At 43.4% G+C, this 26,833-nt stretch overlaps 1 long non-coding RNA gene across 1 annotated transcript in view; it reads right to left on the reverse strand.

Moving 5' to 3' along the window:
* LOC105491889 (uncharacterized) overlaps window positions 1-14,143 on the reverse strand; it is a 46,030-nt gene extending 31,887 nt beyond the window's left edge. Inside the window, exon 1 of the long non-coding RNA XR_011607313.1 lies at window positions 13,217-14,143. This is a non-coding gene — a long non-coding RNA (uncharacterized lncRNA). The remainder of the gene's footprint in view (window positions 1-13,216) is intronic.
* Between the last annotated feature and the right edge of the window lie 12,690 nt (window positions 14,144-26,833).

The raw sequence follows: 26,833 nt of genomic DNA on the forward strand, positions 1-26,833 counted from the left end.
ACTACATACATCATTTGTAAATTTTCCTCTAAACAGTTTTGAAATGAGGGAGAGCACAGATTGACTGACTGGGCGGTTGAATAATAGATTATAGCTGATATAGATAGATAGATGATAGATAGTAGATAGATAGATGAAAGGATGGATGAATAGATGGATGGATGGATGGATAATGGATAGATAGATGGATAGATAGTAGATTAGATAGATGATAGATAATAGAATATTTAAGATGTTATTAATCATCTACACCTAAGTTGAAAAAAAATAAACCAAATTTTACCATTGGTTACCAAGTTTGAGAGTTGAGGAAGAGAGTACAAGAGAGAGAGTTGGAATAAAATTAAGCAGGAAATTAATTTTTATCACTCTCCAAATTTTTTTTTTACAATAAGCACTTACTACTCTCAATGTCCTAAAAATGTAAAAAAAAGGTCAACACATATGTTCTATAAAAAGAAATGTTAAATGAAGCATTAGACATGCAAATAAATGTAAAGCAAATATGAGGCTGACATGTAATGTGTCCTTAAAATTTCCCTATAAAATGCTGTGAAACACATAAGCATATGGAAATTTATAGAGGCTCAATTATTGGTTTGCTTCATGCTGAAGTAAAAGGAAGTTAATTCATTAATTCCTAACACATGTTCAGTAGTTATACCACGCTGCTGCTGGGGATATAAGGGAGACAATGTCAAGTCCTCACACCCAGGATGTCTCACATGTTAACATCTGTTTAAACCAAGAACTAGGATTTCAACAAGACTCATGTGAATCAGGATGAGCCAAAAGCCTACTTTCTGATCTATTGTAAGACTCCTCAATGGACACCTTCGTGATATACCAGCCTTGCATTTGGAAGACAGGAACACGAATATGGCATCTGAGACTGGAGGCGGAGCAGAGAGTGACCGGGATGGTTTTTAACCCACTCTCCACAATATAAGCTAAACATCTACAACTTTCGGTACATTGATAATGGTACATTAATTTTAATTTATAGTAGAATATTATAGCACACTCATTAGCTGTTTCTATCAAATGATTTAATATTTGTCGGCATAGTAGATATAATCAATGGTAAATTTAAATAAAGTACAGGAGATTTTTAAACAAAATATATTAATAATGTAGAAATAGGTGCTGTATGTGTAAATACTGAAAACTAATGAAATATACAGGGCAAATTCAATGTGCATGAAATAAAACATGGACTCTAATAATGATGAACATACACACACTTCTCGCTGCCTTCTTTTTCTCTTTTCTCCACTTTCACATACTTTTGACACAGATTCCATGAATAAAACTTGATTTTAAATATTGTTCTAAACTAAGTATTTTTTCTAAGATATGATCTTGCTATTTTGCTCAGGCTGAGCTTAAACTCCTGAGCCTCGTGCCTCAGCCTCCCAAAGTGCCGGGATTACAGGGGTGAGTCACCGCACCTGGCCTAGGAAAGCAGCTGTTAAGCAGATAAAGCAGCTGACAAAATTATTCTTAATTTAAGGAACAACAATTATACTGAGTTGCAAAAATGACACAGGAGGAAGAGGCTTTTGGTTTTAAAACGATGATTATCTCGGAGTTCTGAGGCCAAGCAGGGAGTCCCTCATAGGCTGGAGTGTTACAGAACTCGAGTTCTAAAAACATTACTCCCAAATTTAAGAGTATTTATAGACTATTGAGTTTCATAAGACACATAAATATAAATGTCATTGGGAAAGAACATTGACGGGTGTGTTATCTCCGTTGGAACTGGGCAGGACACCTGCTGTGTGCAAGGATCCTTTCTGCCAGTTGCACAATTTCCAGCTAAAGTCGTCAGCCACACCCTTTCCTCTCTTGGTCACTGCCACCTGTCGGCACAAAACGTCCAACACTCAGCAGTTCTTCATTATCCCTCACAACCAGGACCATCGCTGTTCTGGAGACAAAGCTCTATCACCCTTGCGCTCTGAGAAACAGACACAATGACAGCACTACACAAAGGCTCATCTCTCACAACCACTAACATTTTCAAGAAGACAAACATCACCTTCAGAATCAAAAATACTGTTCTAAAGTATTTTTTCTAAGATAGGATCTTGCTATTTTGCTCAGGCAGAGCTTAAACTCCTGAGCTGGAGTGATCCTCCTGCCTCAGCCTCCCAAAGTGCTGGGATTACAGATTTCCAAGTGCCGCACCTGGCCTAGGAAAGGACTTTTCGCAGCAGGTAAAGAAGCTGACAAAATTATGCTTAAGGAACTGAATTTAAAAGAAATCAGTATCTGCCTTTGGAGAAAAAATTTCTGCCTATTAAAAATGGAATGAAGATGACACTCCACCAGTAGGGTAAGTCACAATTTCCCAGAAATGTTTGAAGCAGAGTTCAGTCTGAGGATGTAAAACAAAGTACCCATTAAATCTGAAATTGATGAAGTTTGAAAATCCACAACTGGTGAGGTCCATGCCATTCAAAGACCCGGTTGGATAGCCATCAGGTTCCACATCACACCTGCCCCAACTTTCCTCGGTGAAGGTGGGCAAGATAGTTATTTAATCTCATAATCAACCCTGTGGAAGAGCTACTGCCTCAACCTCACAAATAAGGAAGCGAAGTCAGACTGCAGAAGAGCCACTGTCTCACCCTAAGGAAGCGAAGTTAGAGAGAAGCGAGATCATTTTACGTCAGGGCTCTGGCACTGATCACGACACTGTCATGAGTAAATAATCGGCTTAGATCATTTTCATCACTGAAACACATTGTGGTTGGAGCAAACAGGGATTGAATATTTTGTACTGAACTCTCAGTATTTGGAACTTAAATAAAATCAGCCGATTAGAGCAGCAATCAATGAACTTGAATTTATTTCACTCCACCAGCCAATGAGATGTTGATGACATGGAGACAGACAAAAATGTTTTAGGCGATCCTAGAAACAGTCCACTCTACCCAGAAACAAATAAATCCTGCCTACCAAATAGAATAATTGAGGATATTCTCTCTTCACAAGATCACTATATAACAATTTTCCTACCATCCTACTAAAAATAAGATACGAGATGTTCCAGTAACCATTGGAGACAGTAGGGAAGCTATTGGCCCTCTGATTTGGGAAAACAGCAGGTGAATGAATGAACGATAGGTCAGGGAAACTTTCTGGAGAGCATCTGCTTGTTTGCTGAATGAAGCCTTGGGCCAACCGTGGAAAAATGAACCAAGTTCTAATGTTCACTTTGCCTCACAAAAGCCAACCTTTTATTATGTGGGGATAACTGTATCCTTTGTGTAAATTTAAATGCATTTCCTAAATACTAAACCTGCGCCAACATTTCCCCTCTTCTAGTTACCCTTTCCCTTTTTCATGCAAACCACGTCACTGTTCACAGAACACATCAAAGTAAATGGCTGGTGGGTCTCCCCTGCCAGCCTGCCTCTAGGTTACCGCCCCTACATCCTTGCTTCTGAGGCTCTACTCTGTACCTCTGCTGTGACACCCCTCTTAGCATGTTACCTCCTTGATTTTTCACATATCTGCCTCCCAACCAGAGAGACGGGCTTTGTTATGAGGAATAAATGATAAAATGCCTCAAACAGCAACATGGTGGATAAGGTCAAATGAGGCAAATAATTGACGCTATAAACACCTGTTCCAAAGCAGGACACCATGTAAGCCCGTGACTGGAGGAGGAAGGAAGAAGAAAGGCTGCAGGTTGTCCCCTGGTTGGGGAGGGGCTGGTGGGTTAACCAGTCTCAGGAGGTCAGCAAAAGGAGGAGACCACTGGCCTCCCTTCCCCACCCCCCCACCCCCGCAGTTCCCTGGGCCACTAGAAGGAAAAGGCAAGGGGAAAATAATGGTGGGGAAGTCCCAGCTTCAAGGGAGTTTTGCAAATGTCTGCTTCCTGAAATTTCTGTTGGGGACAATGAAGCTCTGGGCTCAGGAGAGCACTTTTCACTGAGACTGTGGGAGGGAGAGATCAGAAAACTACATGTGGCTTATCCAGGAAGTGGCACTGTCTGCATGCTGTGGGAGGAACTGAGAGCATGCAGTGAATTTCTTTGCAGTTTTGGCTAATTTTGACATAAGCACCTATCTTCAAGTTGCTGTGCCTGTGTACAGGACAAACCAGACCTCACTCCACTGAAAATTAATGTTTCAGTCGCCATGCGTGCTGGACATTCTAATGCTTGTGTTCAGCTCGTGTTTTACAGTTTTAGAATTTCCTTTTCTCACCTGAAAGGATGTTTTACTTGTTTTTAACTCCTCGACCAAATAAGCCCTTGCAAATTGGGTCTCATCAGGTCTCATGTTAAAGAAATAAGATAAAGTAGCCTTTCAGAAAGACTGTTATAAACATGAGAGAGATAATTATAAAGTATCAATTGTGAAACTGATTAGGTTAATTGTTCCAGGCAGTATATGGTGTTGCACTGTGTTTTAATTAAACTCATAATCCTAAAATGTTCTGCCAGGTGGGATATGAAGTAACCAGAAGAAAAGATTCTGAAAGCTATTTAAAATCAAGAACAAAAACACATAAAGTTTCTTATCCCATAGACCCTTTTACGAATAGTGATGTTTCAGTGCATATAATAAATACCAAATTTATATGGAAAACATACACACACACATTAAATATTTAAAAGAAGAGACAATGATTCAACAAAGAGAGATCTTGCCATGGCCAGGTGATGGTGGATGGCTTTGTGACAGGGCTAGATCCTAAACAGGCAGGTGCAGAAATTCCTCAGAATGCCAAAATATACTGCATCTGCCCATGATTACAGCCAGTTCCCAGGGACAAGGCACTGCATAGCCTTAGAGGTCCTCAATGAGTGTAGGTACTCAGAAAATAACAGAAAAACCCACTGTTCTCAAATAATGTGCAAACGTTTATTAAATTGTAGAAACTTGACAAAAAAGTGACCTGTTCAATGGAACTATGAATTAAATTGTTATAATTGACATGTAAATAATACCATAACTTTGACAAAGCACTTTCATGAATATTTTTCTTATTCTAGATACCAAATGCATTGAAGGGAATATAAATAAACTTGCTGAGACTTAGCCCAGATCTCTGCTACCCTGGTGGGATTTTTCTGTCTTTGATTAGATATGATAGTACTTGATGTATTCTTTCATCCCTTTGACCTTGCAAGTAATATTAGGCAACAACCACATCTTTGTCATGCATTGATAATTTTGCTCAAACAATAAGAGTCTAAGTCCCTCCTTTCCTTGGAAAGTCCTCATTTTACTTAGATTACTCATGCAACCATCAAGTTCCACCTCTTGGGCATAGCAAACAACCTTGGCAAACTCTGGAGTGGCTAATTTTACCATCCTGCAGATGAGAAAATGAGAGTCACTGGCTCATACCTGACATTGCTGCCGTCTTTGAAACTCAAGACTTTCTGGTTCCAAGACCTCTAGACTTTGTCCTTGCCTTCACATTGGATGGCACCCAAACAACAAAAATATTAAAATATTGCAAAGTGTTAATTTATACCACTCCTATAAGCTATTCTTATAAGGCAGGTCTAGTGGTGATAAGCTTTCTTAGCTTTTGTTTATCTGAGAAAATCTTTATCTATCTTTCATTTTTGAATGGCAGAATTGCTGAGCGTACTATTCTTGATCAGAAGGTATTTTTTTCTTTCATCAGTTTGGCTATATCATCACACTAACTTCTAGCCTGCAAAGTTTCTCCTTATAGTCTTATGAGAGTTCCTTTGTACACACCAAGTCACTTTTTCCCACTACTTTGAAAATTCTCCCCCTCTATTGGCAATTTGATTATAATGTGTGTCAGTGTGGATCTCTTTGTATTCATCTGACTTGCTGTTTGACTTCTCAGATTGAGGTTTCTCTTTCTTTCTCCATGTCTCAGAAGTGTTCAGCCATTATTTTCATGAATCAGCTTCCTGCCCTGTTCTCTTCTCCTTCTTGAACTCCAGTAATGTGTGCATCCACTTGATGGTGTCCCACAGGTCCCTTAAGCTATCTCCACTCTTATTCTTTATTAATTTTTCCTCCTCAGATTGATTTCCAATGCACTCTCTTCAAGTTTGCTGATTCTCTCTTCTGATTGATATCATTTGCTATTGAAGCCCTCTATCGAATATATTAGTTCAGTTGTTTAGCTCTATGATTTCTGTTTAGCACTTTTCAATATTTTCTCTTTGTTGAAATTCTCACTTTGTGCATGCATTGCCCTCCTGACCCCAGTTAGCATTTTTATCACTGTTATTTCAAATTCCCTATTGGGCAAATCACTTATCTCCATTTCATAAGGGTCAGTTTCTAAAAATATATCTTGTTCTTTTATTTGGAACATAATTCCCTGTCTCTTTATTTTCCTCAACTCTCCATGTTGGTTTCTGCGCATTGGGTAAGACAACTACCTCTCCCATTCTTGTCAGAATGGCCTTCTGTAGAAGATGGACCTCACCAATCAGCCTGATCAGAGATTCTAGGTGCCTTTCAAAACTCTGTGCTTGTCTAGCTGCTCTGTTTGCTCATAACGGCCCTTATGAGATTGGCGTGGGCAACATCCTGTCAACCCCACAATAGTCAGGAAGGAAGCTGGTCCCTCAAGACACAGCTGGGAAAGCTGGAGTGGTAGATGTGTGCTCCAGTACTTTTGATCCTCAGGGAGAAGCTGAGAGCTGGAGTTTATCTCCCACTTATTCTGAATTAAGCCTGGGAGAGGATCTGTGGCAAATGGCTGCACACTCATTCAGACCACACACTCTGATCCTAGGTGGTGTAGCCACTGGACACACTTGCACACCTGTTTAAAACTGACACAATTGTTCTCTGTGATCTAGGGAGACTTGTGAATTCCAGGTACCTTTTGCTTCCAAAGCTAGGCAATTTAGGAGGCAGTTCCTCAGGTGGGAGCGTAAAAGTTGGGATAACCAATCTGTGGAAAAAAAAAAAAAAAAGAAACTTCCAGGGAGAATCTGGATTTATTACCAGAATGAGCCAGGGAAGAAAATGTAAAAGTTCACCAATTCCTGTTCAGGCTCCTTCACCCCCTCTTGTTTATCTGCCCTGTAGACTCTCAGATGCAGGCTAGTGAAAGCCTGACCCTCAGGTATGTGCAGAAAAGCCCCTCCCAGGAAGGAAATGGGAGCCGTGCATTTTAGTCTCTTCTCTGCACTAATTCTGGGGTGAGTTGTCACTGAAAAGTCCTCAAAATGCTCCCTTAAAACCACCTCTTTGCTCTCTGTGGTCTAGGAATGCTCACAAACGCCCAGTCCCTTTTGCTTTTAGAGCTAGGTGACTTACAAAACAAAGCCTCCAGGAGAACCATAAAAGCTGGAGCACCATATCTGTAGTTGAAGCCTTTCACTCCTCAGGAGTAGTTGGGAGCTGGGGGTTCCTTTTTGATTATATTGCGCAGGGCTTGGGGAGGGACTTGTGCCTGGATATGGCTCATCTTTTCCTACGTGTTTTGACGCAGATGTTTTCTCAGTGACCCATGGTGTAGGAGTGTCTCAGCCAGTTTCTGAATTCTCCCAGAGGAAATGTTCCACATGTAGATGCTTATTTAGTGCACCGATGGGAGGAGGTAAAGCCAGCAGCCTCATTCTGTAACTCTCCTGACACCTTTCCTCCTGCCGCATTTTTCCATTAGTGGAATTAGGGGCCTCTAAGCAGCATTTTTGTCTGTCTGTGTGGTTTGTTGTTGATGCTGTTGTTTGTTTTTGCTTTCTTTCTGATAAGACAGGTGGTCCTACACCAGCAAACATTTAGGTGATGCCTACAGTGTGCCAAGGACTGCACTAAACCCTCATATGCTTCTTCGGCAATAGTATCTCTTTAGTATAAAAAAAGACAAGATTCAGCTGATCTTTTTTTTTTCCTGTTGGGCAAGAAAATATTTAAGGCTTTATCTTCAGCTTACTCATATCTGGGAAGAGTGTTATCTTAAATCTTTCTTTTCCTGGTTAAAAAAAAAAAAAAAAGTAGCCATGAAAAAGATTTCCATAACCCTTAGGTTTAATTTGTTCCCAGGTTAGTAATAGGTGTTCTGTTGAGAATCCCCTTCACTAGAGTCTACCAAAAGAAACACTATTTATTATTTTTCTTCTATTTCTATGGTCAGCAAATCAGTGTTAAGAGTACCATGTAAGGAAATATATTTTATTTGCATTAATTTTAAAAAGTTATCCAACCTCGATGCAAATGTCTGCAATAACCCATTCCTATGGCATGGAGGTGGTTTTGTGGTTAAAGGATATGAGGATATGTGGCCTCATTTTCAGTCCTCACACGAGTGATATGGAGTTGGCTTTGTGTTTGTGTAAAAGGGAGCTGATGGGAGACTGAGCAAGGTGAACCCCAGGCCTGCTCAAGGAAGCACACACTTCCCCAGAGAAGTGCCTGGACATGCAACTGATCCACTTCCAGTTTCTCAGAGTTGGAATGGGAGAACAGGTCCCATCTCATGGAGTCATGAACGCCAACCACAGAGGTGACTTAAGGCTTCCATGGCCAGCCTGTCAGTGGTGCAGCCCCTCCCGGGAGTCCCTCTGCTCTGCTGACCGCTGGACATCACCTCCCACGAGCAAAGGAGGTCCTCTCTGGTTGGCCTACCCTTTCCTTCCATTTCTTCCCTTTCTTGCTCCTATTTTCATAGGGAGCAAGTTCAATCACACACCCAGGTAAACTTGTAGTAAGCATCAACCAAATACCCTGAATCTAAAATAAAAGTATAACTATATCTAAATATTTCAGTTCTCAAGTTTCCATTCACTTTTAGCAACTAGTGACTTGTTTCTTCTAACATACAGAATATCTGATACTCCAATCAGGATAATGATTTAAAAGCAATGTTTATGGGATCCTGTCATGTGACATGCCCCGAGTTAAGTATTTCACAAACGCAATCTCATACATTCCTCATGGAAATGGGAGGAAAAGGTGACATCAGCCCCAATGTACAGTAAGGAGCCCGAGGCCAACGAAAGGGGCCCGCAGCCCTGGTCACAAAGCCAACCAGATCAAAGCCAGCCTTGTCAACGTGAATATCCACATGCTTTCACTGAAAAGTTTTGTTTTCTCACAGATCCAACTTCCCTGACTTACATTATTGTTTTGTGCTGGGTACCTAAATCATATTTCTTCCTTGCCAAGGCAAGAGTGAATTTTCACTGAAAATAAAGACAAGCTGACTTGAGTGCAAATCTTGAATCAGGTTAAGGGAAATACCACCTATTATGGTCAAAACCTTAAATATATACAATTTTTATATTTCAATTATACCTCAACAGAGCTGGAAAAATAAGATTACTACAACCTCAGCATCAATGTTTCTACCCAATTCCAGTGAAGAACACATGATCCTTTAGACAGATAAAAGGGGCACTAACTTTCTCCCTAGTAATGTTCATTTTTCTTCTGTATTTTCCCTTTATCTCAGTTGTCTTGTTTACTTTTACACAATTTTATAATAACAGGATCTCTTCTTGGAATAAATATACATATGACAGATATGACAGCAACAACTTCTGGGAAGCAACTTGCTGATCAAATGACTGTATATTTATAGAATTCTGTTCAGTTAATGCCATTTTGGTGCTTAATGTGTGTCACAGAAATATTTGAGGAAAGATGGCTGAATATCAAGGCATTTCTGTTTTCTAAAGCTCCACAGTAAATAATGAACTCACAAATTAAAGCCACCTAAGGGGAATATTTGAGTCTGAATTGAAGGCAAATGACATGTTGATTGAGAAGCACTTTCAACAAAAATCAACGAGAATAAAAGTGTTCAAGGGAGCAGAAAACTCAATGGATCCCTGGAGGACCACACCCTCCAGTTCCCTCGGAGATGGATCATTTAGCTCAAACTTCCTATCAATTACTGAGTAATATCATTGAGATACACTAAGATACAGTTTCTGTCTGCTACATTAAGTATTAATGTCCCCACCCAAATCTCATATCGAATTGTAATCCCTAATGTTGGAAGAGGGGCCTGGTGGGAGGTGACTGAATCACCAGGGTGGATTTTTCCTTGCTGTTCTTGTGATAATGAGTTCTCAGAGCAGCTGGTAGTTTAAAAGTGTGTAGCATCCTCCCCTGCCTTCACTCTCTTCCTCCTGCTCCAGCCATGTAGGACTTGCCTGCTTCCCCTTCACCTTCCACCATGATTGCAAGTTTCCTGAGGCCTCCCCAGCCATGCTTCCTGTACAGCCTGAGGAACCATAAGCCAATTAAACCTCTTTTCTTTATCAATTACCCAGTTTGGGGCATTTTTTGAGAGCAGTGTGAGAAAGGACTAATACAACACCTTTCATCCACCAGGTCAGCACCATTATCCAGTAGATACTTGGGACCAGCTGATCTAGTTCATTTGTGGGATTATCATTGGGTCTTTATTTTCTATCTTCACAAACTATAATAAGATTTAGCCAAATATTATATGTAACATATATTTATATAATAAATATATATTTTATATGATTAATAATATATATTTTTATAAATATATAAAATTATATTTATACAATTTTTGAAATAGATGCACTTAATGGAATATATATATATACACAAGAGCACCTATTATTTCAAAAATTATGTGAAAGTAAACAAGAAAACAGATAAAGGGAAAATAGGATAGAAGAAAAATGAACAGTATTAGGGAGAAAGTTAGTGCCCCACGTTTCTAAGGGATCATGTGTTCTTCACATGAATTGGGTAGAAACATTGATGCTGAGGTTATAGTAACCAAATCTTATTTTTCCAGCTTTGTTGAAGTATAATTGTATCATTGAAAAATAAAAATCATATATATTTAAGGTGAACAACTTTACATTTTATATGCATGTACTCTGTGAGGTAATTACCATGCTCAAGCCAATTAACATATCCATCCCCTCATATGGTCACCATGTCCTGGTTTTTAGGGTGAATAATTATGTTTTAAATGGCCATTTGTAAAGAAAGCAATGTCTGTGTTAGCATATTGATAGACCTCAATGGAATCCATGATTACAATTTTTGGGAAAAAACCCATTTTCGTTATCAGATTAACTTGAGACATCATCATCTTAGAAAAGCTGCTAGTTGGCTTCAACATAAAAATCAAAAAGAAGTATGTTCCCGGGGGAAAAAAAAAAAAGGCGATAGAAATGAAACCTCAGGAAAATAGATTCAAAACATGGGGGAAAAGCACATGTAGGAAAACCATAAATCTTCTCCAGCCCAACATGTGGGCAGGACATGAATGAGATAAGTGGGACAGGTAGAGATCGATTTGAATTCTAAGACTTTTCAGCTTCTTCGTGTTGTCCTCTAAATAGGGATCTTTTCAGGCGAGAAACCCAGTAAAATTTGGCAGACGGCATTCCAAAGACACGTGGTTCTGTGGCAGTTACATGAGGAACCAAAAGTGAGCTGACAGCCAGGTTCTCCTGGTCTGACTGACCCCTCCCAGGGGCTTTGATCCTGCCACCCTGAGGCACAGAGGATGCTCAGACAGGTCCCCAGAACCTCTCCCGAACTGAGTTGAGGGGAGCAGGGGATAACACCGGACAGGTCCCCAGAACCTCTCCCGAACTGAGTTGAGGGGAGCGGGGCTTAACACCGGACAGGTCCCCAGAACCTCTCCCGAACTGAGTTGAGGGGAGCGGGGCTTAACACCGGACAGGTCCCCAGAACCTCTCCCGAACTGAGTTGAGGGGAGCGGGGCTTAACATCGGACAGGTCCCCAGAACCTCTCCTGAACTGAGTTGAGGGGAGCGGGGGTAACGTACAAAGTACAGAAAAGATGCAGAATGGCAAAAAGAAGTGGGAAGATCACAGAGGTCTCTCCTCTCAGGTCTTCCATGCTGCTCCGTCTCATGTCCCCTTAGAAAACGCAGCTCTCCCTTCAGAAATGGCACAGCTCCAGGGAACAGACAACCCTTCGAATGACAGCATTGTCACTGTAGAAGGGAAATTACCTAACAAGCAGAATCCTCTAGTTCAATAACGTACACTTTGATAGCTTAAAAAGTAAGCTCCATACGGAAACTGATGCTCATCTTTGGGGAGCGTCTTAGACACGTATCAGGGTTAAAGAACACACATGCCAGACATTACTACTCGTAACCATGTCTGCAGCCTAGAAAACAGAATTAACTCGACTGCTGCAAGTACCACATCACCCATGAAGGAATCTGGACGTATGAATAAAGACGCCTCTGCCTCATCCTTCAAAAAACCGTTACTTACTGAAAGACACATTCACACGGCCCTTTCCCATAAACATTCCCGATGCTTCCCCTTTGAGGAAAATGGCAGACAAGGATAGTGTAGACAAATTCCTCCTACAAACAGCTAGAAATACTGTTACTTCAGTGGTTTGGTTTTTGTTTGCTTCTTTTGTAATTCTTGAAAGACCGTGAAGTCCTCAGTCGCAGGAGAGAAGGTTAGGGCAGGAAGAGCTGAGAATGTCTGCTGGGCCAGGCTCACTGGGCTATGTGGCCGACCGATATGTGCTAACAGACGAGCACAGGATCCTAGGGCCATAAAGGACAGGTCAGCATCACACGCCAATTAGAATGGGGCCAAAGTCCAGACCCTGGCAACCTCCACTGCTGGCGGGGATGTGGAGCAACAGGAGATCTCACCCACCGCTGTGGGAACGCAAAATGGGGCGGCTGCTGTGGAAGACACTATGCCTTCTTACAAATCTAAATAGACTTATTCCATACAATCTGGCAGACAATTGTAATGAGTTGGATAAACCTATACAAAATGATCATTTTTAAAATACACAATTGTCTCAAAATAAATAAAAATAACTAGTCCTATAACCTTTTATGAAAGCAAACCACAAAAGCTCTAGATCACATTACAAGTGATTTCCACCAAACTTTCAAGGCAGACATAATCCATGATCGATACCCAAACCAGAAATGGTAGAACTTTAATTACAGGAAAGATAAATGCAAACATTTCCAATAAAACATTTGCAAATATGTCGGCAACGTTTATTTATACACATGTCGTGAGCCCAATGGTTTAACAATAAAGTATTCATGAATATAATTTAATACATTAACCAGACTAAAAGAGAAAATAGGAAGATAAGTATTGCAGTAGCTCTGATAAAATATTGAAGAAATTTAACAACTATTTGTCACTTTTAAATGAACACAAGCAACTCAGCCACTAGGAGCAGGAAGGAACTCAATTATCCTAACAAGTGGAATCACCAAAAGCTTACCAGGAGCCTCACTCTAGCCAAACGTCAGAAACACCCACCAGGGGTGCTTGCTGCAATGCTCTCCTCTCGGCTATCGCACTGGACGTTTAACCTGAGAATGTAACACGAAAAATAAAACTCATGAGAATCGTAAAGAAGGAAAGGAAATTGTTACTTACAGGCAAGATGGTCATCGACATAGAAAAGCAAAGCAAATCAGACATCATTAGCCGTGATGACGGAGTGAAACAATGACAAGGACAACGCCATCCCAGAGTCGTCAGCCGAGTCACATGCGTCCGCTGTGTTCAAGAACGCAGAGACCTCTGTGTGCACACAGAGCGACACAGGGGCCCCAGGAGAGACCTCATAGCCTTTCCAGAGAGCAATTCAGCAATCCCTGCTGAAGCTGGTGCATCATTTCTTCCAGTCCCTGCTGAAGCTGGTGCATCATTTCTTCCAGTCCCTGCTGAAGTTGGTGCATCATTTCTTCCACGCAGCAGTTCCACGTTGACAAACTCTCATAAATATTCACAAAGACGTATTAATAAAGACATCTATTGAATTCTACTTACAGTATCAAAATTAGAAACAACCTAATTATTTCTCAGTAGAAAAATATAGAACTACTTAGGCAGATAAATAAAAAGAGGGCTGGGCGTGGTGGCTCACGCCTGTAATCCCAGCACTTTGGGAGGCCGAGGTGGGCAGATCACCTGAGGTCAGGAGTTCGAGACCAGCCTGGCCAACTTGGCAGTTGTACAGACAAACCCCGTCTGTACTAAAAATACAAAAATTAGTAGGGCGTGGTGGCAGGCGCCTGTAATCCCAGCTACTCAGGAGAATGAGGCGGGAGTATTGCTTAAACCCAGGAGATGGAGGTTACAGTGAGCCAAAATCTTGCCACTGCACTCCAGCCTGGGCAACACGGCGAGAATCTGGAAGGAAGGAAGGAGGGAAGGAGGGAGGGAGGGAGGGAGGGAAGGAGGGAGGGAGGGAGGGAGGGAAGGAGGGAGGGAGGGAGGAAGGAAGGAAGGAAGGGAGGGAGGGAGGAAGGAAGGAAGGAAGGGAGGGAGGGAGGGAGGGAGGGAGGGAGGGAAAAAAGAGGCAAGAGAATGTTATGTACCAACTTCAAACAAGACAGTGGTAAACTCTGGAGTGGAAGAGAGGGAAAGGATGGGCGTCCAGATTTCACGACCTCGAATATTTAAGTGTGTGCACATGTGCCTGTGTGTTTCCCTGTCACATGTTTTTCTGAAGTGTTCTAAGTGTTTTAAATTTTTAATTATAAAACTATAAAACTAAGATAGATCAATGCATAGCAAGCACAGAAGGGAGAGAAGGAGAAATGGAGGGAAGAAAAATAAAGAGAAGAGAGTACCCCAGCAAAAATTTCCAAAATTATCCTTTAAAATTTACAAAGTGGCACAGTTGTTCTTGATTTGGCTATATATACAGAGAGAATAAGCTCATCTGGGTTGATAAATTATAATATATGCAGTCATGTTTGCTTTAATATGTATCAGGGCTGATTCACAGGTTATTTTTAACTAGATATTTCCTCAAATGTCTCTAGTCCTGCCAGGTGGACTAATAAGAACAAATCTAGCAGAGGCTCTGACGTGATTTGCTTTGATTTGTTTACACTTTAGGTAATATTGGTGAAGCACCTGTTGTGGGCCAGGCAGGACTCTCAGAGCAAAGGTGCAGCTGTGAAGAACACAGGTGTGCTGCCCTCATGGCACCACGGCACATAAATACCAAGGATTCCGTGCGTTAATTGCCACATGTTTGCAATCGTGCTGCAAGTTTACCAGAAAACAGAGTTAGTGAGTGTAAACATTTCTTCTATGACCTTGTTCACGTTCACTCTTTTGCTCAGTAAATCTTTTGCTCATGGATAATTCTAAACAAAATTTACGTTGGTGCCAAACTAAGTTATCTCACACTTCACGGTAAAGGGCCCAAAGAAAGTAAGATTGTACCAGCATTGTGTAGATCCGTCAATAACGTGAACTCTTGCTGTAATAAATGCAGTGTCCACCCACTGACGGACTGCTTGATTCTATCCCTTATTGAGCAGCTATTCTGTGCACTGACGGCACTAAGAGGGAGTGGAGCCCAGGACTGGGTGGTCTCAAATGCTCGGGGAATGAGCGATGGAATGAATGAATGGTGTCACTGCTGGATAGAGGCAGGACGTATTTTCTCAAAACACTGTAAAGCAGGTAGCAATGGTGTAGACATGGAACATTTTTTAAAAGCTTGCTTATGGCCGGGCACAGTGACTAACACCTGTAATCCCAGCACCTTGGGAGGTCGAGGCCAGCAGATAGCTTCAGCCCAGGAGAGACCAGCCTGGGCAACATGGTGAAACCCCATCTCTACCAAAAATACAAGAACTAGCCGGGCACGGTGGTGCGTGCCTGCAATCCCAGCTACTCTGGAGGCTGAGGCATGAGGATCGCTTGAGCCTGAGAGGCAGAGGTTGCAGGGAGCCCAGACTGAGCCACTGCACTCCAGCCTGGGCGACAGAGGGAGACTCTGTCTCAAAATGAATAAGCAAATATAAAAATAAAAGCCTCCTTGTACTCAGGTAGCCTAGTTGACAGATAAATAGAAGGACTTGGGTTTTTTTCTTTGTTTTAATCTTTAAAAGAAAAAACATGGAAATACATACCTGCAAGTTTTCCTCTATTGGGGCAAAAGAACTGAAGCCATACTGAAAACAGCCAGTGTGTGACAGCAAACGGCAGCCTGGACGTGGGGTTGGAAGGTGCCCACGTCTGGAGCAGGCTCTGCTGATGCAGGCCCCACCCACCTGGTGGAGCTGACCACGCCCACCTGGTGGAGCTGGCCACGCCCACCTGCTGAAGCATGTCCCTGGGCTCCTGTCCCTCTGGCAGGCTGCAGCCTGGCTGAGGCTACCACAACCAGCATACAATCCCTTTCCGAGTCAAAGAGCAAGAAGGTCAGTGCTGGACCCAGGCTCCCTTCTGTGCCACCAGGGAGCTCTGAGGTCGCTGGTGCCAGAGCTCCAGAAGATTTAGTCTTATTTTGCTCCTAGGTCTACACGCTGTTGCTGTCCCCACTGTCCTGACATCCAGTCTGGCACTTCCTCAGCACCTGCCTGGGAGGCACTCTCTGCCTCATTAGCGAGCTCACCTGGGCTGGGTCCTGGGTGCCGCTCCCTCCTGTCTGGGCCTGATTTCTGCCAGTTGCAGGTGAGTCCTGCAGTATCAGGATTAACTTGCTCAAACACCACCTGATTCTTAGTTTCTCGCTGAGTGGGGGCTTGGAGACCTGCCATCCTCATTAGTATGGTGATCTGTTTCTTTAAACGTTGTTAATGGTTTAACTAGGATATGGGAACGAAGAGGAAACAGACAAATGGTGAGGGCTGCTGTTACAGCCATGTGTCTGAATTGATGGTGCAGCCTCTGCTATCACTGAACCAAGAGAAGATCTCTAACAGACTTGAGATTTCTGCAAACTGACTTGGACAAGGAGCCATGAGTGGTCAGTGCAGAAGGCCAAGGGCAAGGGGTGTGTTTATTCCCAGACACTCACCTGATGGGCACAGCTGCCTTCAGCCCTCAGCACATCTAAAGGTTAGGAGCAGAGATTTTGAATTTGCTAGTAATCAAAATGAGAAAGACAGAAATTATAATGCCTTAAAATTTTAGATCCGAGAAGTAGCTTAGAAAACCTTTGAACTACATGATTCTACCTGAAAAACAAAGACCCAAGAACCTTTGGGAGAGGATTCTTGTGGGAAAGAGCAACATAAAAGACGAAACCCAAGCCTGTGACCAAGGGGTGTGACCGGGGGGTGTGACTGGGGAGTGTGACCAAGGGGTGTGACTGGGGGGTGTGACTGGGAGATGGGGGCCACAGCGGGGGAAAGCAAAGTCCCCTTGGGCACATGAATGGAGCTCGATTTGAGAACTGCTGACCCGACTTTTACAGAGAAGAAAACAGGCACAGAAAAAGAAAAGCAATTTGTCCAAGGGTGCAGTATTAGTCTGTTTTCGTACTGCTATGAGGACTGCCTGAGACTGGGTAATTTATAAAGAAAGAGGTTTCACTGCCTCACAGTTCAGCATGTCTTGGGAGGCCTCAGGAAAGTTACAATCATGGCAGAAGGTGAAGGGGAAGCAAGGTGCCTTCTTCACAAGGCGGCAGGAAGGAGAAGTGCCGAGTGAAGGGGGAAGAGCCCCTTGCAAAACCATCAGATCTCATGAGAACTCACTATCAGGAGAACGGCATGGGGGAAACCAACCCCATGATTCAATCACCTCCACCTGGTCCCTCTCTTGACACGTGGGGACTATGGGCATTCTGGGGTGACAATTCAAGATGAGATTTGGGTGGGGACACAAAGGTGAACCCTATCAGGTGCACAGCCCAGGCTCCAACAGAGCCAGGACCAAAGCTGGATTCTGTGTTCTTCCTGGTGCACTTGAGGTTCACTGTTTTTTGTCAGCAATATATTAAAAGAAGTGATGTTTGTGTTCCTGGGAAGTAGACTCACATCTTAGTAACACAAAAGCAGATACGAATGAATGTGAATGATGAACCAGAGTGGACACAAGGAATTAAAGAAGCACAGGGGGTGGGGGGGAGCTGGGTGTTTCTTTTGGTGTCATAAAGTTCAATCAGTTTGGGATTGTCTATTTTAATTTTCATCTTAATGTACCTTTCTAATATTCCCTTTTATTATTCCCTTCAATATACCTTTTAAATATGCCTGCTTTGTTTAAAAAATATGGTCATGATCCTACAGGTAAAATGATGTCTAAGTAGAACATTCATCTATTTTTAAGCCAGTGAAAAATGAGACTATTATATGCAATCTTTCTTTCCATTCATTATTTAACTGCAGCTCAAAAAGGCAATTTAAAAAATAAAGACCACCAGTGTTGACCACGTTTAGCCTCTACAAAACAAAGGATGAGAGAAGTTTCTAATGGCTCCCAGCCACTGCTTTATCCCAAACATGAGAAAGTCTTTTTGAAAATTGAGAGGCAGAACCACCACGGAGAAAATGTTCAAGGGCAGATCAGGATACCGGGGTGAACACAGCTCCCTGAAGACCCAGAAACTCCTGACTCAGGTCCTGCCTTGCCCTGTGATAGCTTTGCAGCATCATATGCTTAATGCGAAGTATTTCAATGCTGTAATTTACTGCTTTGAAAAATGAGTGAGCCTGCTCCCTTTGACATGCCTCTTTGAAACATGGAATATTTAAAATTCATACCCAAACTTAATGTATAGATAGATCACACATTTTTATGACTTCACTGGTGTAATAAGAGCCTTGTAATATCTCAAAAGATATGTTTTATCCCTCCTAATGTGTATCATGTGCAGATTAAGAAGCTATATTATTGCCTTCAAAATGACCTGCTATTTCCTGGAAACTGTAATTTGCTGGACCTGTCCTTGTCACTGGGGTAAGTATAATGCCTTTAATAATCTTCCATTCACTAAGTGATGTGTTTGCATCAAAAAGACGGATCTGGCTTGGCGGTGGGGCAGGCGCTCCGTGTCTGTTCTCCCAGTGACATCTAGAGGCTTCACAGGGCCTGCAGCAGAGGGAAGCAGGTGGGAGGACTTTTCTCCAGGTTCACTGAATTTACTCATAAGAATGTTTTAAAGGCTGAGAATGACAGCATTTCAGGGCACGATTGCCTCACAGCATGACTCCCAAGGGGCGCAGAAAGAGCAACCGGGTGAGAGGCAGCATCCACAGGAAGGGGTCTGGGCAAATTGTATGAAGACACAGAGAAACCACTGAGAGCTCTCCCATAAAACGCCACCCTCAGTTGAGTTCGAAACTCCAAGCCACTGCGAACCGGCCTCGGAAGGGCTTTTATACAGAGTTCCTTTCCTAACAAGGTGGGCATCAAAGGTGATCTAAGCGAAGCAAATGTGTTTTTGAAACACCCTCATGCCTGTTTTCCCAGCACTATGGGAGCCCTGGGCAGGTGGATCACCAGAGGTCAGGAGTTCGAGACCAGCCTGGCCAACATGGTGAAACCCTATCTCTACTAAAAATACAGAAAATGAGCCAGGTGTGGGGGCAGGCCCCTGTAATCCCAGCGACTTGGGAAGCTGAGGCAGAAGAATCGCTTGAACCCAGGAGGCAGAGGTTGCAGTGAGCCAAGATCAAACACTCCAGCCTGGGCGACAGAGTAAGACTCTGTCAAAAAAAACAAAAAACAAAACAGCAACAACAACAAAAAAACCCACCCCAAGTGGCCCGTGCTTTCAGCCCGAGAGTCTCAGAAGAAAGCGCAGAGGTCTGTGTGACTGGCCAATGTCCAGCCCACCTGCCCCAGGCCACACAGTGCTTGAGAGCAAGCCGGAGCGGCCAGTAGGGGCATCTCAGCACCAGGGCTATCGGCTGGAGTTGACTGCAAGCCGAGGGCTCCACACTGAGTCACCTCCTGTGTGCTGTGGTGCGCGTGTGCCCCGATAGACAAAGGTAAACCTCGGTGTTGGTGATTTACTTCATGTGTGAATCACAAATGTCATCTACTGTTTTATCTAGACATTTGTGATGGAGATACATACTTTGACGGTTGTGTTAATTATGGCCAGCAATGTATGCAGAAGTCAACTTTCTACTCCTAGGGGTACAAAACAATTTTGAAAGCAATGAGGAACAAGCCCAACATTCCCAGAGCCTCATTTTAAAAAGGATGTGAAGAGGAAGCCTAAGGACAGAACGGTCCCTCAACATCGGTAAGACCACATACAAGTGGGACAGGAGGAGAGACCCAGACTCCACATATAAACTTCCATGAAGATAAATGGTAAACAGTGAAACAGGAGAGGGAGCCCCAAAACACACCCGCACACGTGTGGTTGATGGTTTTTGACAAAGGTGCCGAGAACACACAATGGAGAAGAGACAGTGTCCTCAATCAACGGTGTTGGGGAAACTGGATCTCCACAGGCACAGGGTGAAATTGGCTGTTATCAGACACCATATGCAAAAATCAACTCAAAATAGATTAAAGACTTCAATGTAAGACCTGAAACTGTGAAGCTCCTAAAAGAAAACAGGGGAAAGCTCCATGACACTGGTCCAGGCAAAGATGTTTTTGGATATGACCCCAAAAGTATAGGCAATAAAAGCAAAAATAAACAAATGAGATTACATCAAACGGAAAAGCTTCTGCACAGCAATGGAAACAACAGAACAAGAGGCCGAGGCAGGTGGATCACCTGAGGTCAGGAGTTGAAGACCAGCCTGGCCAATATGATGAAATCCCATCTCTACTAAAAATACAAAATTTAGCCGAGCGTGGTGGCAGGTGCCTGTAGTCCCAGCTACTCGGGAGACTGAGGCAGGAGAATCACTTGAACCTGGGAGGTGGAGGTTGCAGTGAGACAAGATCATGCCACTGTACTCCAGCCTGGTCGACAGAGTGAGACTCTGTCTCAATAAAAAAAAAAAAAAAAAAAAAAAAGAAAGAAAGAAAGAAAAAGAAAAGAAAATATTTGCAAACCATTTATCTGACAAGGGACTATTATCCAAAAATACATAAGGAACTCAAACACCTCAGTAACAATAAAAGAAATAACTCAATTAAAAACTGGGGCAAAGGCTCTGAGCAGACATATCTCAAAAGAAGATATCGGAATGGCCAATCAGAATAAAATGCTCAACATCACTAATCATCAGGGAAATGCAAATTAAAACCATAATGCGCTGTCACTCACACACACCTGTTCAGACGCTGTTGTTGAAAAGAGACGCCACGTGTTGGTGAGGGTGTGCAGAGGAGGAACCCCTTGTGCTTTGTCAGTGGGGATGTAAATTAATACAGCCATCCTGAAGAGCAGTGTGGAAATTCCTCAAAACACTACAAATAGAATTACCATACGACCCAGCCATCCCACTTCTGGCTACGTACCCAACGGAAATGAAATGAGTGTGTGGAAGAGAACCTGCACCCCCGTGTTCATGCAGCGCTGTTCACAGTACCCCAGACAGAAAATCAACCTCAGTGTCTATCAAAGGATGAGAGGATAATGGAAATGTAGAAATGGAATACCAAAGTGAGTCTTAAAAAAAGAAGAACTCCTGTCCTTTGTGGTAACATGGATAAGCTGGAAGACATTCCGCTAGGTGAAATAAATCAGGCTGAGGAAGACAAATACCACATCTTCTCATTCATATGTGGAATCTACAGAAGTCAGACTCATACAAGTAGAGGGTAGAATGGTGGTTAAATGGTGGTTACTGGAGGCTGGGGTGAGGGCTGGATGGAGAAAGGAGAGATGACGGTCACAGTGTACAAAGTTTCAGTAGGACAGGAGGGATAAGCTTAGAGATTGATTGCACGGAATGGCCAGTATCATAGATAATAATGCATTGTATATTTCAAAATTGCGGAAAGAGCAGAATGTCAATGTTTTCACCACAAAAAGAAATGGCTAGTATGTGAGGTGATGGATGTGTGAATTAGCCCGATTAGTCACTCCACATGGTAAACATACAGCAAAACTTCACAGCACACCCTGTAAATATATGCTACAGTTATTATTTGTCAATTAAAAATATTAAAAAATAATCATGTAGACACACACGCACAAAGAGGAATGGTAAAGAATGGCCTAAAATTGGATGCGTGAGGTGGCTCACACCAGTAATCCCGGCACTTGGGGAGGCTGAGGCAGGTGGATCACTTGAGGTCAGGAGTTTGAGACCATCCTGGCTAACATGGTGAAACCCTGTCTCTACTAAAAATACAAAAATTAGCCGGGCATGGTGGTACATGCCTGTAATCCCAGCTATTTGGGAGGCTGAGGCAGGAGAATCGCTTGAACCTGGGAGACAAAGTTTGCAGTGAGCTGAGATTGTACAACTGTACTCCAGCCTCGGTGACAGAGTGAGATTTTGTCTAAGAAAAAAAAAAAAAGTATGCACAAGTATGCATCTGTTCTTTTGTTGAATGTCATCATTACTGTAAGTGTACTTTTTTGAAATTTAATTCCTAAATCTGCTTATGGTTTTTAATTTTCTAAGTCCTTAAAGTTCCCATGATGACTCCCACTGTACTCCTGGGTTAAAGGTTTTGTGGGGCAAAAAAAAATACACGCTTGACCAGGCATGGTGGTTCATGTCTCTAATCCCAGCACTTTGGAAGGCTGAGGCAGGCAGATCACTCGAGGTCAGGAGTTCAAGACCAGCCTGGCAAGCATAGCAAAACCCCGTCTCTACTAAAAATATAAAAATCAGTCAGGCGTGGTGGTGGGCGCCTATAGTCCCAGCTACCTGGGAGGAGAAGGCTTGAACCCGGGAGGCTCAGGTTGCAGTGAGCCGAGATCAATCATGCCATTGCACTCCAGCCTGGGCAACAGAGTGAGACACCATCTCACAAAAAAAAAAAAAAAGAAAGAAAAAGAAAAAAAATGCATGCCCTGCCGTCAGCCACATATTAGTCACCCATGGAGTGAGGCTGGCGTGTTCCATGCAAGCCCTCTCTGTGGTGTGTATTTTCACTCTCAGCCATCGAAACACATATAGAATGATCCTCCTTTTCCGAAAATGGAAGTGCAGTTGTGATACAGTATAAGGAACAGGTCTTGGCTTAATGTTTGTACAGTAAAGAAACCTTGTGTGAATCCTTCAGAAAGAAGCCAATTTTTAAATAAATGGTATAAATGCCTCTTCGTTTATCTGCACTACATCTCCCTGTTCCATACCCATTTAACGTAAAATGAGGTCTACTTAATCCTACAAAATAAATGGTGTCTGTTCCTGGGTCTCTCTCTCTCTGCACAAAGCAGCACTTCCTCCAACATGCCCTTCTGAGGCTTGGGAGAAAAACGTGGTTCCCAGTAAGGGATCTTGGGCTCATTTTCTAATCTTACACAGTTTCATTCTGGCGAGGCCTGAGAAGCTAGAGTTGAAATGAATTAATTGGCTTCAAAATTATTTCTTAAAAATGGGATATGATCACTTCTCTGCCTTTGGCTAAAATCAAGCCTAAAAATTAGTCTACGGGCAGTCTTACTTTCTTTTGTAAAATGCAAAATCCTTCTGTTTCTCACAAGAGCTGAACACACTAGCAGACTCTCCAGGAAATAAGCAGGAATGAGTTAGTCTGCAAAAAAATGTTTGTCTCACTCTTGTTAGCCCTCGCCTCCGTTTTGGAAGCCAACGACTCCTAACATTGTTAGTTTGATGAACTATTGGGTTTTTTTTTTTCATGCTGAGTCAAATTTCCACTATTTACACTCCCACAGATACAACTTTTACTCTCTTGGGCTCAGCATCTCCCAGGAAGATCACTTCTTCAGCTGGGTGTCAGCAACTTTTATCTAACGATTCTCAAGAGGTGGCCACAGAAGTTGTTGAACTGATAGACATTTTTAGCAGATACTTGATTTATTTAAAAAGCCTCACTTCCACACCCAAGCCCCACATTTCATAATCATGTGAATGCCAAACTCATTCTGTAACTGAGCTCTCAGAGTACACGTGCGGTCACACACCCGGGATACAGTCACACCCCCAGGATACGCAGCCCCGATGGAGTCAGGAGGAGCCCTGGGCAGGCCCCGGAAGGAGAACTGCTCTGTGGAACCACTGGCCTGCGCGCTCCAAAATTACCCACCTGACTAATGACAAAGAAGGGTCTTCCAGAGAAAGCAAGCTGTGGCAACTAAACCCAACACGTGAGCCCAAACTGCATCCTGAACTCCAGCTGGGGGACCCCTCCAGGGACGCTGTCGGGATGACTGGTGAGGTTAGCCTACGGATTACAGATGGCGCTGCTGTGTGATGGTCGGTCCCTCAACGTTGAGAGCTGTGCTGTGGAAACACAAGGCAACGCTCTGCTCCTTGTTCCTGGGAAACAACTAAGACAGAGAAGTGTGACGCTGACGACGTACGAAATGTATTTCCAAATGGCTCTAGGAAAAGTTAATTTTTTTTTTTTCACCGAATCAAGACCTCGGCAAAGGACTCTGTACCCTCCCGGTGTCATCCTCACAGCCGTCAAATGAAACGACTCAAGCGACGAACTCCGACCACCGCCCTCCCCGTGCTGAGCCTTTGCTGCCTCCGCTGCCACATGCACGGATTCTTAACAAGCGACGAAAGGGGCCGGGTGCGGCGGCTCACGCCTGTAATCCCAGCACTTTGAGAGGCCGAGGCGGGCGGGTCACGAGGTCAGGAGATCGAGAGCATCCTGGCTAATACAGTGAAACCCCGTCTCTACTAAAAAAAAAAAAAAAAATACAAAAAACTAGCCGGGCGCGGTGGCGGCTCATAAAAAGTAACGAAGGGAGACTCTGTCTCAAGGGGAAAAAAAAAAGGAAAGAAAGAAAAAGAAAGGAGGGAGGGAGGGAGGGAAGAAAGGAAAACGCACGGCGGAGCATGGGTCACATCTCAGAGATGAAACAGAGCACAAGAGTCCATGCAGGTATCAGTAAATGACGGGATAAATAAATAAATCGGGAGAGGAGACAATCTTTCTTGCAGAATTATAAATAACAGAGGTAGATGCTCCTGCTCCGAGAGGTGAACGTGATTCCACGCTCTTCCTTCTTTGAGGGTGGCCTGGGCTGAGACAGGATCCCAAGGAATAGAAGGAGAAGAGGAAAAAAAAGGCATTTCATGGGAGACAGCAGGCAGACATCACCTGAGCCAGTGATGAAGGTTAGTGGATGTCGGGCGCCATGGTGTCATGTGACTCCTCTTCCCAAAATCACACACCCCCAATCTCATCACGGGAAGATCGTCTTCCATGGACTGGGGACCTCAACTGGGGAACATCCTACCAGATACCCAGCAAGCCTCCTCCAAGCCAGTAAGGTCATGAAAGGCAAGGACAGACAGAAACCGTCACAGGCCGGAGGGGCTGGGAGACGTGACCAGCAAATGCATCTGGTGTCCTCAATGGGTCCTGGGACAGAGAGAGGGCGCTGGGGAAACCCAGCAAGGTCCAAAGGCCGCCTGGAGGTGAGGCCATCGTCTCGCCCCACGGGGACACGAGAAGTGAACAACAGGAAGACTGTGTGGAGTCCACTGGGGCTCTCTGCACTGTTGTAAAGACACTTCGCTGCATGTCTGAGACTATTCGTTAAAAAAAATAACTTATTTAAAAAATATTATAACTCAAAATTATGGAGGCAGTAAAATGCTCAGGGGTTGAAGGGAAGATTTTTAGGGCAGAGAAAAGACTGTGCATGATGCGACAGTGGTGGACATGAGTCCCGATCACCCAACCAAACCCACAGAGCCGACAGCGCCAGGAGCGAGCCCGGGGGAAACTCCAGCCCCCCCCCGTGGTGAGGCTTCAGTGTGTGTGCAGTGGTTGTAACAAGCGCCAGGAGTGAGCCCGGGGTAAACTCCAGCCCCCCGCAGTGGTGAGGCTTCAGTGTGGGTGCAGCGGTTGTAGCAAGCACCAAGAGCAAGCCCAGGGTAAACTCTGCCCCGTGGCGATGGTGATGTGTCAGTGTGAGTGCAGTGGGTGTAACAAGCACACCCCTCTGGTGGGAGGTGTTGGTCGTGGGGGAAGCTGTGGTTGGGGCAGGGGCTGGAGTGGAGATCTCTACCTTCCCTTTAACTTTGCTGTGAACCTAAAACTGCTCAAAAAGGGGATCTATTAAAAATAGTATATATGGCTTTAAGAAATTCACAACCATTTGAATTCTTTCCCATGAACCACAATTGCTAAACAAAAATGACTGTTTAAACTGGAAAATAAACAAAATCTGTTTACCTGAATCAAGGTCAAATGGAGACAAGTCTGTCTGTGCCTACCCTCGCCAAGCCGCTTTGGAAAATGCGGCTCCACCAGGCAGTAAGAACAAACTCCGCTAAAGTTCACCTGCTTGACAGAGAAGGGAGAAATAATAAAAATAAAATTCTTGCTGACACTCACTTTACTGCCATGGAAACCAGCTCAGCCAGCTTTATGTTATTGGGGACATATTTAATTCTCAGGATTTGTATTATTACCTTAGAAAAATATAACAAAATCTCGTAAAATTTGGATTGCCCTTAATGAGACAGAAAGGTAAAACATTCTTAATTATCAAAGCTTTTCCTGTTATAAAGCAACAATAAAACTAAAATACTGAAATGGGATTTTTATGCCAGAAGAATTTCAGCCTCTTTCCAAAGGAAGAAAAAGTTCAAAGAGAGGGTATGTTCCTCCTAAACATGTTTTTTAACTTCACCAAGAGGCCTTGTGTAGGCCGCCAAGTTTTTATTTTTCCTCCATGGCTACTACAGTGATCATTCCAAACGAGTGCCTTTTTTCTTTTGATATCCCTTCCTAATTCATTAGCACACTAAAAAAGAACAGAGCCATCTATGCATTTTGTTTTCCCTGTGGTATAATCACTAGGTGACCTTTCTAAGCCTTGCACAAAACGCACACTTCTTAAGACTGGTGCTGTCTTGGGTGCCGCTTGGGGCTGGCAGCCCTGCCCCGCAGGTCGGAGGGGCTTTGGAGGTGTGATTCATCATGCCCTGCCCTCTGGAGTGTGAGTGCGCTGTCTGCACCCCACCAGCCATGAAAGTGCATGATACCCCATAATTAAACAAGCCAGGAGGGTGAGCAGGTGCAGGTAGGTGTGATTTGGTACAGGAAAACCACAACAAGG

The sequence above is a fragment of the Macaca nemestrina genome, chromosome 8, assembly GCF_043159975.1.
Source record: "Macaca nemestrina isolate mMacNem1 chromosome 8, mMacNem.hap1, whole genome shotgun sequence".
In the NCBI taxonomy this organism is placed as follows: domain Eukaryota; kingdom Metazoa; phylum Chordata; class Mammalia; order Primates; family Cercopithecidae; genus Macaca; species Macaca nemestrina.